Genomic DNA, 11,781 nt, shown 5'->3' with positions numbered 1-11,781 from the left:
TGTGCAGAGTGTTATTGGCATGTTCCCTGTGCTGATTTTAAACATTTCAGTGGTGTTGGATATTGCTGAGAATCTGATTAAAATTCTGATGTGCTTATCCTCAGGTTGTCTGTGCAAGAGGGAAGTTACCAGGGCTGGATTTGAAGCAGATGGATTAAAAACTAGGCTCTAGGTGGAGCACATGGAGCATCTTCCTTGCTTATCCATTCCCTAACAGAGGAACTGAGGTGAGGACAAGCACCAATGTGGTTGGAAAAGATCATTCCCAGTGTTGGACTGAGGGCATGTACAGATACAAGAGTCCCTGATGTCAGGGAGGGAGAAACTCTGTGCTGCTGCAGCTCAGTTTGCCCTCCAGCCTTTTTGGTTCTCATCTCTCCAGGCACAGCTACTGCTGAATTTGTTCCTTGGGACCATTCAACATATCCATATTGGGGATTTTGTTTGGAACTGGAGAGAAAACACAATCCTAGTGCATTTTACACCCTCTTGGATCAAGGGCTGGATGCGTTTTCTATCTTCCCCTGCAGTAGTTTCAGGAAATGTTGTTTTGTTCCTGGTGATGCTCCATCAGAGCTGCTCTGTGGAGATACTCTGGCTGACACTCAGCTCCAGCCTTGGAGCCTGCTCCAGAACCATTCCTGCCAAATGCCTGGCCACTGAGTCCCTGCTTCCCAGCACCAAGAACTGGCTCCTTGCAAGGTAGGGAACTGCTGGGGGAGGGAAGCATTTCATGAATCACAACTCCCACGCCTTTGCATACCCACGACTTCCCAGCCAAAATACTTCCACCCTTATTCACACCAGATCCCACCTTTACTCCAGAATCTTTTCCATCTGTCCTGCAGGCTGCCATGCAAAAGGGAGAGGAGAGAATCCAGGCCTTCTCTGAAAAGACAGAGGGCTGACTTGAGGCAATAAATGGGTGTGCCTGCATCCAGTGGCCCCTGATCTCTGTTCCTGCTGCCACTGCCACCACCAACACAGGTGACAGCAGGAGGAGGATGGATTTACCAGTCTAGGAATATCTTGCAGCTGGACAAGAATCAGTCTCAATTTCGAAGTGGGTACCTTGAGAAGCTTTCTCAGCTCTGAGAGCCTCCAGAGGGACTCTGCTCGTTTTTTATGGGATGTGTATTTGATAGTAGGCCAAGGAGGATATTTCTTCGGGTCTTTAGCTAGTGGCAGGGATTTCCTGCAGTGTGGACTGTTTGAAGCCCCTAAAAGCATTGCTGACTGGTGTAGGACACTCTAAAATGGCTTGGTTTGGAGGACCTGGGTGGGAATATCAGGCAACATCCAAAACTTTTGTACTTTTAGGATATTAGCAGTGTCTGGAAAGGAAATGATAGGGATTTTCTTGCTGGTGGGGAGTGGTGACAGCAAACCACGCTGTTGCTGGAACATTAATCATGAAGGTACAGGCATCTATTCTATCATATGTTGGGGTGGTAAGAGTGGTCTTCTCCTCCTCTTTCTTTTCCCATATCCATGTAATAAGGATGGTCTCTTGCCTAGATGTAATGCAAGGATATTAATCCCATACTCTTTTAGTTGGTGTTTGGGTACCCACTGGAATGGATGGGCATGAAGAGGCCAAATCACACTAGGCTTATCTTGTCCTCAAAGAGATTCCCAGAGCTGGATCTGCTCCATGGAATAAGAATTTCAATATGAACAGAGCCCCTTGAGCTGATTGAGGATGCTGAAGGTTGGCAGGAGTGGCTGCAGCTGGCTCATGGTTTGAGGAGGAAATGCCAGGCAGGAGTTTGTCACTGTGTAACTGATATTCTTAGCTCCACCCTGCTCCCCGTCCTCCAGCTAAAGCTTTCCATGGAAAATTTAGCTACCATTGGCTCTGGTTGAGGCTCCAGGCATTGAGGCAGCTTTCATTTGTGCTGTTCAGGTCTTTAAAAAAACACAGCAGGGACTAAACCCCCAGTGAGCTCACAGTCTGGGTAGTGACTGATGGATGAAAAGTTGGCCTTGTCCCCCAAAATGGTGATTATTACTCTCTTTATAGTCATGTCTGGGGTGTTCAGGTTACAGAGAGGGGCTGACTCAGCTCTATCAACATCTGAGCTGCCTTACAACATTGTCTGTCTTCATAACCACCTTGGGCAGACTGGGAGTGGAGCTCAGTGCCCTCCATCAGCTGGGCTGAGTCTTGGCTGTGGTGGGAAGCAGGTTCTCCCCAGCTCAGTGATAAACCACTCTCCAGTTAGGCTGGCACTAAGGGTTGGGAACATTTGCTTTGGAAAGAAATTTGGCATTACACAGCAAAGAGTCAAGATATTTATTTTGTTCACAAGTGAGCTGCAGAGAATTTCAGGACGTGGTTCTGACTTTTTCTTGAGCATTTTGCTTTCCTCACAGCTTTGTCTAATGTGATAAGATTTCAGAGAGTTGGTTCAGCCAGAGGTGGGTCTTCAAGCATCTTCAGTTCACACCAGGTATCTGTGTCAGAGCTAGAAGTAAACCCCATGTCTCCAAAGAATTGATCTCATCACTGCCAGGGAGTTAGAGGTGCTTTTTCCTTGTGTTATATGAAAAGAAGGTTGGGCTGGAGTGTCTGCCTTGGCAGACACTGCTTTTCCTTTTCCAGGGAATGAGGGGAAGGGATTCCAGTGGCAGTGAGAATTGCCTTAGTGTTCAAGCCCATAAAGTGCAAGAGATGAAGCTGAACATTATGTACAGATTAGAAATGTAGTTTTGCCCAGGAACTGAAGATGCAGGAAAAAGAGTCAGTGCCTTGGCAGCAGCCTGGAACGTACACCCAGTTCCTGTGTTGGGTGTGGGATTAAAGCTTCTTCTTATGGCCATTGCAGGGAAATCTTTGAGACTGTCTTCCAGTGATTCTTGGAGTTTTCCTGGGAAATGGGCAATGGGTGCCATGGGGGAATGCTGCAGCATTTCTGTAAACCAGACCAGCTGCTTATTAGCTTTAAAGCTCTATTCCCCAAGCTGAATGTGCCCCACTGCTCCAGGAAAAGTCATGCACTTGAATTAGAAAGCCTGAGGCACTCTGTTGTTCTTTGGTGTTTTTATATGTGGGAGAAGGAGCCACAAATTTTATGTTCTCTTCACTGTGTTAGGGTGGGGAAGAGTTTTTTTAATAAGAATGAAAAAAAGACGAGCTGTAACTTTTTCTGTTTGGAATCTGAGGGGGTAAAAAAATCACACCTCTGAAAAAAAAAAAATGAAGATTTTATTGGGCCTGTTGAGGACCCAAAAAATGTCTTATATTTCAGTTCAGCTTCAACAGCTGAGCCTGGAAAAGAAAATTAGTGGAAGAAAGAAACATTGTTTTAAATAAAACCACTTCAAGTTCTAAACTTGGAACTTTTCCCTTGAAAAATGTTACAGTGAAACATTTTGTGAAATTTGAAACTTAAAACTCATATGGAGTCACTCTTTCCTATGAATATTTTAATTTTCAACAAGGTCTCTATTTGCTCCAGTGCTCTAGTGAAATATTCCTAAATAATGTATGTGTGTAAAAAATTGTCTCTTCCCTGCATTAAACCAACTGTTGTCCAAAGAACCTTTTCTATGAAGGGAGCAGATGTGTCAAGGTGTATTTGCAACAGGGAGAGCCTGAAGTACAAAGATACCTCCAGTCATTCTGACCAGCTGGGTGGTGCTGGAAGATGGTGAGAGAATTTTTGAAAGGCACAGAGGGGTAAAAAAAAGAGGGATGGTTTAAAACTCAAAGAGAGAATGTTTAGATCAGATATTGGAAAGAAATTCTTTTCTGTGAGGGTGGGGAAACCCTGGCATTGGTTGCTGTGGCTGCCCCATCCCTGGAAGTGTCCAAGGTCAGGTTGGATGGGGCTTGGCTGGGATAGTGGAAGATGTCCCTGCCCATGGCAGGGGTGGGATGAGATGGGCTTTGAGGTCACTTCCAACCCAAACCATTCTGGGATTCATGCACCCAGGCCTTCCCCTGCAGTGGCTGCACATGACCTGTTGAGTCCATGAGGTTGTTCTGGTGTGTCTGTCTGTCTGTCTGTTGGAAGCACAGCCAGGAGGAGCACGTTTGGCACTGTGTCTGCTGCGTGACGCCGTGGGCTGTGGCTTCTGGACGGCTGCTACGTGCACAGGGAGGAATTTGATCCTGTACAAGCAGGACAGCCACGTGCAGTCACAGGCAATTCCATGTTCCCTTTCCCAGGGAATGTTGCTGCTCAGCTGACGTACATCCCTCTTGGTTTTGCTTGCCAGCACTTTCCAGCTGACATGTTTGCACGAAGGCTGCACCAAGTATGAACTGCATTAACAATTTAGTTTTTTACCCCCCTCTGATACTCCTATTTTATCCTTTTCTGTTCCTGTCTACTATTTTATCTAAAACACTTGGAGTAGAAGTGGGGAGAGGGCTTGTTTTTACTTGCCACAGGTTGAGGATAGTGTAAAGCTATAAAAATGCAGGCAGAAAGAGACTCTGAAAGGGAGTGATGGAAACAGTAGGATTGTAGTTCTTGAAGTTTTAGACCAACCAGGCTGCTGTCAGCTGTCTGACTTCTTCCATCTCTTACACTGGTCACCGAGGTAACTGTGTCTGTCTGTAACTAGAACTGAAAATTCTGCAGAGGCTGAATGAGCTCTGGAGTTAGGAAGCCCAGTTTGCTGCCACAAACAGCCATGTGTGTGCTGTCTCCTCATGGATTCCCCTTGGATGCCCTGGCTTTCCGTGTCTGTAAGATGGAGCGTGACAAGGCTTTAGCTTCCACCAGAGCAGCCACATCCCTGTCACTTTTTACAGGCACTTTGCAGCTCAGACCAAGTCTCATTTGCATCAGGGCTGATGAGCTCAAACACATGCAGGGACAATGCCAAGCAGTAACTCTTGCCATATCCCTGGATTGCACTAGAAGTCACTCTTGTTCTGCACTGAGGCTGTTCCAGTAACTAACTGGCAGTTCCTGGAGAAATATGTCACTGTGAAAGATGCCATTAAACCTAGCCCATTTGTCTCCTGATGGAGACATTCCTTGTCTGACTTCCTCATGAATCATGGGGAGAGGGAATACTTGCTTGCCAGGCCTCCTACTCATTTTTATCCTGAGAATATTAATCCAGGCTTCTTCTCCAGAAGCCTCCATATAACCAAGCCAAGAGAGAGCAGGAAGGACAGCAGGAGATGGGCCAAAGTCCTACAGCTTCCATCCTTGTGTGCACCTTGGAGTGGCTTTGGAAGACCAGAGAGGGTCGCACCACCAAACTGAGCAGTGTGTAAGATGCAGTTCATAGGTTTCAGTGCATCAAACTGAAAAATAGTGGGTTTAGATCAGATATTGGGGGGAAAATCCTTCCTTGTGAGGGTAGTGAGGCCCTGGCACAGGTTGCCCAGAGAAGCTGTAGCTACCCCATCCCTGCAAGTGTTACAGACCAGGCTGGACTGGGCCAGAGTTTGAATCCTGTTCTCAGGAGGGTGATACAATTTTGCAGGATTTTTCTGTGTCTTGGACTGACAGGCTTATAGCAACACTGTTACTTTAAAGGCTGATGCCTTCCTCTCCTCTTTGTGCTCCAGAGTCTCAACCACAAGCCTTGCTTTAATTTAAATTTTAAACAGCAGACAGACACACATGCAATGAAGAATTATGGGCTGTTGCTGCCAAGGATGCCATCAAATGGCTGAGTGAAAGGGAACATTTACAAACTAATAAAAGTTGTTATTAAGGGGATTATTAATGAAAGACCTTCGAGCAAAATAACTCCCTCTCCCTCCAAATGCCTGAGGTTATTTTTTTGCAGCCTCCTCTTTATTTTTCTTTTTACCAAGTTTTTTTGGAAGCTAAATACCAAAAGGAATGATTGAAGAAGCCGTCACCATCATATGGGCCATTTTTTTGGGACCTGGTTTCGCAAGAGCTCATGTCATGTGTCTGTCCACCCCTGCTTTTTTGCACAGATGTAATGAACTTCACAGCCTGTTCTAATTAACACCAGGCCTAATGAGGGGCTGTGAGTGGGAATTCGGGAGGGGGGAGAAGGAGGGAAGAGAAAAATAATTCATACTGTTATTACTTGGTTTTGGTAGTTAGGGGGAGATGGTTGTAGAGCTGGAAAATATGACTTGGCATTTAAGGTTTCCTGTGGCAAATGGGGTGAAGAGCTGGGATTCAGGTGTGTTTTCCTGGTAAGGGTTTGCCTGTCATGTCCTGGTAGGTGTGAAGGTGTTGCTGTACTGGACACTGATCTGACAAGGTGACAGCAGAGGTTACTTGCTTTGCTTTGCTGCTGGGAGGTCACTGATTCCTGGCATTGTGTCCCTCCCCAGCAGCTCCAGCTCCTACTCCAAAGTAAGCAGTGCTGTTTCCTGGTGAATGCAACATCAGCAGGTTGGGAACACCTGGGCTGGGCCAGAGCAGGCTCTCCATAGGCTAGGCTGGATATATCAGTGCCTGAGGAGCAGATGTTCTCTCTCCTGTGCCACCTTTCCTTGGAAAGAGGTGGGAGGACAGCTCTCTCAAGTCACTGGATGTCTGCACTCCCACAATGTGGGCAGCAGGCACAGGAAGGAGAATCTCCTGCTCTGCTCTGCTCTCCTGAGACCCCACCTGGGACACAGTGACCACTTCTGGTGCCTCCAATGCAAGAAGGACATGGAACTATTGCAGCAAGTCCAGAGGAGACCACAGAGTTGATAAGAGAACTGGAGCACCTTCCCTATGGAGACAGGCTGAGGAAGTTGGTGCTGTTTAGCCTGGAGAAAGTTGATAGATGGAAGAAATTCTTCCCTGTAAGGCCCTGGCACAGGTTGTCCAGAGAAGCTGTGCCTGCCCCATCCCTGGAAGTGTCCAAAGCCAGGCTGGGTGGGGCTTGGAGCAACCAGGTCTGGTGGAAGGTGTCCTTGCCCATGGCAGGGAGGTGAGATGAGCTGGAATGAGATGATGCTCCTCATAATGCTGTGTGAAGGAAGTGCATTTCTGAGATGGATACAGGCTTTTCAGGGAAACCACAGCTTTTCTGGGAAGCTCAGAGCAGTTTGGCAGATGTTTGTGGATGGAAGTGCTCACAAGAGAAAGGCAGAGATTGATCAGTGTGGAGAGGAGGGAGGGCAAGGCCAGAGTGCCTGGGGTGGAGGAGGCAGCCTGTGCTCCATCTCTGGAAGGGACCAGACTTGCTCCTGCAGCTCTGGTCTGACTTGGGCCATGAGCTCAGACAGCTGGTAGAAAATGGATGATGCAGAAGAAGCATCTTTGGAGCTGGAAGCAGTAAAAGGCTTGGCTTCTTCCACAGCAAATGTTTCCATGAATCAGGACGGAACAAAACTTCAGCTGGATGAGTTGTGTGCAGCTGGGAGAGGGGACTCTGCCAGTTCCTCCCTCCTTGCTGTCACTGTGAAGGAAAATTGGGAATGTCTTTAAAGGGATTTTACATGATGCAAGTGCATCTTTTCTGAGGTTTGGGAGGCAGAAGCCTTGCTGGTGTCTCTCTTGCTTGCAGCTGATGTGGATTGTCCCCAAAGGCCACATGCCCCTTGCTCCCAGCCTTTGCAATTAAAATCCTCTGGCCAAAGGAAATGAAGGAGCTGAGCTGCTGCTCTGCTGAATGAAGCACCTATCTCATGTGTGGCACTGGACAGCTCAGTGGGAGCCTGGGAAAGGGAATAAATGGGATTTAGTGCTCCCCACTCTCTTCCTGACATCTCTGCAACCTGTGACAATGCTCTGAGTGTCCTGTGGCACCTGAGAGGTGCAGCTCCCACAAATCCCTGGAAAATACACCTCCAGGTGCGGAGGAGGAGGAGTTGGCATTCACAGGAGAACGGTGCTCCCCAGAGAGCAGCCAGCAGGGGCTGAATACAAAACTGAGATCTCCATCAAGTCCTCCTGTCCAGGAGCTGTCTCACCTCAGAAGCAGAACTTTCCTTGCTGTTTTAACTCCTGCACCTGGAGGAGCTGGGAGGCAGTGAGACAAGGGGTTAGAAATTTAACTTAGATTAGAAACCAATTTTAGGTTTAACTAGAATCTGCTGTTTAAACTTATTCAATCTGTTAACTTGTTGTGCTCACAAAAAGGACTGCAGAGAAAACAAAGGAGATTGAAAGCTACTTAGAAAAGAATGCAGGCATCCAAGCTGAAGAGGGATAAAGATCCAAATCTTTTAACACTGGTCTCCTTGCCAAGAAGCAGCCATGAGGGTTTGACATGGCATTATTACCTTCTCCTCATGAAGCTTTTGACTGGCACAGGGAGAAGGTGACAGGTGTACCAGGGGTTTGACACAGAGCAAGATGTGGCCAGAGAGATCTGGGAGTAGCTGACATAACCTGAGTAACATTTGGGAATGGTTTCCTGGTTGCTGGCTCTTGGGAAGACTCTGTTGGCTTAACTGGAGGGATTGCTGCTTTGTGGGCTGAGTGGGAGGAGAGGATCATCCGTGCAGCCTGCATCCTCTGGGCAGTGAGAAGGAGCAGTATTCCCAACAAACATCTCTCTCTTCTCTCTTAACAGTGTAAGATGATCAGGGCAGCTGTGCTTTACAGTTTCTGGTCTAAGCCCACGCCACATTTCTTTCAGAAGCTTTCCTGTGTTGGGTGCTTCTGGTCCTGCCTGTAAAAATGGGGCTTCCTGATCCTCCTCTCTGGTTTCTTTCCTTGTGGGCTGCTACTCTGCTGGTTTGCTTCTAGATTTGTTCTCTGCCCCTCCTTTCTGAACACCCTCAGTGGTAGCCTGAGGTGTGCTGGAGCCTCTCCCAGATGCTGGTGTGACTGATGTCCCTCAAACTTTTTGAAGGCAGTGCAGCACAGAAGGTCTGTGGGTTCCTCTTGCATCTGGTCCTGGTTCTGCCACCTCAGGTGACAGCACAGTGGGTGCATGGCCAGGCAGTATCCATGGATTTACTCTGTGTAAGGACAGCAATATCACAGAATCCCAGAATCATCTGGGTTAGAAGGGACCTTAAACTCATCTCAGTCCACCTCCTGCCATGGGCAGGGACACCTTCCACCAGACCAGGTTGCTCCAAGCTCTGTCCAACCTGGCCGTGGACACTTTGGGGAAAAATTAGTCTTAATGTGAGAATCTCTGTTTTGGTCAGAACACTTTGCCCATTTGTGCAGCAGTGTCTCTCTCCTGGCTGCATGCAGTTGCTTTGGAAGAATCAGCTTATTTAGGGTTCAGGCTATTAAAAACATCTGCTTTCCCATGTATCCTGAAACACTGCAGGATTTGAAAATGGAGAACATGTATCATGCTTGTCCCAGCCACCATAAAACATTGGCTCCATGGTTTAAATTGTGGGATTCTAATGATGGTGTATCTGTATTATTCAGTCCTGTGTAATGCACTTTTGGTTGTGGTGCTGTGATCTCCCTTCCTGTGTTGGACCTGAGCCACCTAGCCATATTTGCAGTGTGTGGTTAAACATCAAATGCATCAGAATAAGCAAAATAATCACTTCCAGACTAAACACATTTCAGATTTGTTTAGAATATTGAACAAGTTTCATCACTGGGAGATGTCTCTTCTGTGACATGAAGCTACATCGATGTGGCTCTGCTGATGCCAATTTCTTTTTCTCATGTTTTTGGACCAAAAGCTTAAAATCCTCTGAAAATCCTCCTTTGACTCTGGTGACTCTTGGATGAGGGTCAGTCTGAGCATAATATCTATGTCATCCATGGCCCCTGTGCAGCAAAAAGTTATAGACACTTTTCCTCCTCTTTCATGTGGGAAAACTGGATCATGAACAGACAATAATCCTCATCTGTTTAGCTTGGAATGAGTTGGGAGAAGCTGGTGACAGCACTGGAGGGAAGCAGAGTTTTGGCATTGGTTGAGTTTCCTACAAGACCCTGAACTATTTTTAGCAAAACTGGAGATCAGGGCACTACAGCCCTCCTGCTTCCATCTATCCTTCATTTTTGGGGGCTGATTTGTCTGTCTCCTTGCTGGCTACACTTGTGCAGTTGTGGAAAGGGTTTGTAATGCATCTGTGCTCCCCAGGGATTCTCTGGCTGCCTGTTTCTCAGGAGGGAAGGGTGTAGTTAAATAAGAGTCTCCCACCAAATTCCAGTGGGTAATCACACACGGACTGCTGTTGTCCCAAACCAGCCCTGACTCAGGCACCAACCACCCTCTGGGTACCACTGCAGGAAGAGCCAACAGCCTCCTTCCTGGCCTTGAAAAACAGTGGGAATGCTGAGTAAGAGTGGCATAAATAACAAGGCTGGGTCCTGAGTGAAAAAAAAAAAACAAAAAATCCCAAAAAGGTGCCTGCAGTCAGTAGGTGTTGTCCAAAGTTAATGCTGAGTTTTCACACAGCCCCACGGTGAATGTGGATGCTCTGGAATGGTCAGCTTCCCATTGGGAAGCTTTCCTTTGAGTTTAACAAGGTATTTAGCACATACCTCAGGGCAGAGAAGGGATTTTGGCAAGATCAGACATAAATCTGATCATCTGACTGGAGCCAGCCTGAGATAAGATTTTAAAAATGAGTTCCTAAGTGAGCTCTTCCCCACCCAGAGATAGTTTTTATCTTGGACTTCTGAAGTTCTTTACAAATGAACCCTGGCTTCCCCTTACAAAATATTTCAGCTTGGATAGCAATGTAGTCCATCATTTCAACCTGCTCTGGGAATGTTTGTGCTTGCAGCAATTATTTTTGCAAACTCGAGTTGTCATTTTTCTTCCTCTCGTACCTGAACAGTAAAAGACACATTACCATGGATAGCACACAGGGTTTTTTTTTCCCAAATCATTGGAGTACAAGAATGAGGATGGAGAGTTTGTGACAAATTGTTGTGTTGATAAATAAAGAAGCTCAAAGGAATTAGTTTCCCAAAGTTAACTGCAGCCATTAAAAAAGTCCTTCTGCTTATGTTTGGCTTTTCTGCACACATTCTTATCAGCATGTTTAGTTAGAAAAAATACTTTTTTATCTACCAAGAAGTGTCTATTCTGGTTTTTTTTCAGCAGTTTTGAAACTTCAGAAAAAAAAATTTAAAAGCCTCCAATTATATTCCAAAAACAATCAAGATTTTAAAAGATGCTGCTTTCTTCACAATTTTTATGTCATTAAGAACAGGGCATTCAGAGAGGAGGTTGGATGAGTTCTGTCATGTTTATGAAGCATCTGGATACAGTATGAAAATCCTCAACCAAAAACTTATTGAAGTCTCATTTTAATGTAATCATCCAGGATTACTCCACTAAATTATGTGTTTATTGGATTTGGGTGGAAGATGAGACAAGAATCAAACTGATATTGTGGAATATCATTTAAGATTGCACAGCTTTTGGGAAATATCCCTAATTGTGAATGTTAATTGCATGCACTTTTCAACATGTAATTGATTCCCAACCATCATGAGCATCAAACAAATCAGCTGCAGAGCAGTATCTGTTTGATGTCCAACCTTGAATCAACATTGTGTCATGACCTTTTGCTTTCTGAAGTATCAGGGAGCAAAGAAACAAAGTAAACTGTGTGCCTGACCCTGCAGTGCATCACTGGTGCTTGGCTTATTTAGCATCAGTTCCTTAATTACCAAGTGGGAATAAATAATAAATAATAATAAAGAATAAAACCTGAGGCACCACTTGGGATGTGTTGCCCCAGGATGAAAAGCTTCTCCCTGATTCTCTTTCTGTGTGTCCCTATTGCTGCTAAACCCCAGCAGACAGAATAATTCAACATGTGGTATCAATGACCCTTCCTAATTGTCATTTACCCCCCCACAGGTTAATTAAGCTGCTGATTAATGTGGCTTTCACCTTTCCCACATAGCAGGGTCACAGCAGCTTTGTCTGTGATGGGATTTACCC

The sequence above is a fragment of the Serinus canaria genome, assembly GCF_022539315.1.
Source record: "Serinus canaria isolate serCan28SL12 chromosome 7 unlocalized genomic scaffold, serCan2020 HiC_scaffold_29, whole genome shotgun sequence".
Taxonomy (NCBI): domain Eukaryota; kingdom Metazoa; phylum Chordata; class Aves; order Passeriformes; family Fringillidae; genus Serinus; species Serinus canaria.
The sequence above is the reverse complement of the archived record's forward strand: the minus strand, read 5'-3'. Positions refer to the sequence as shown.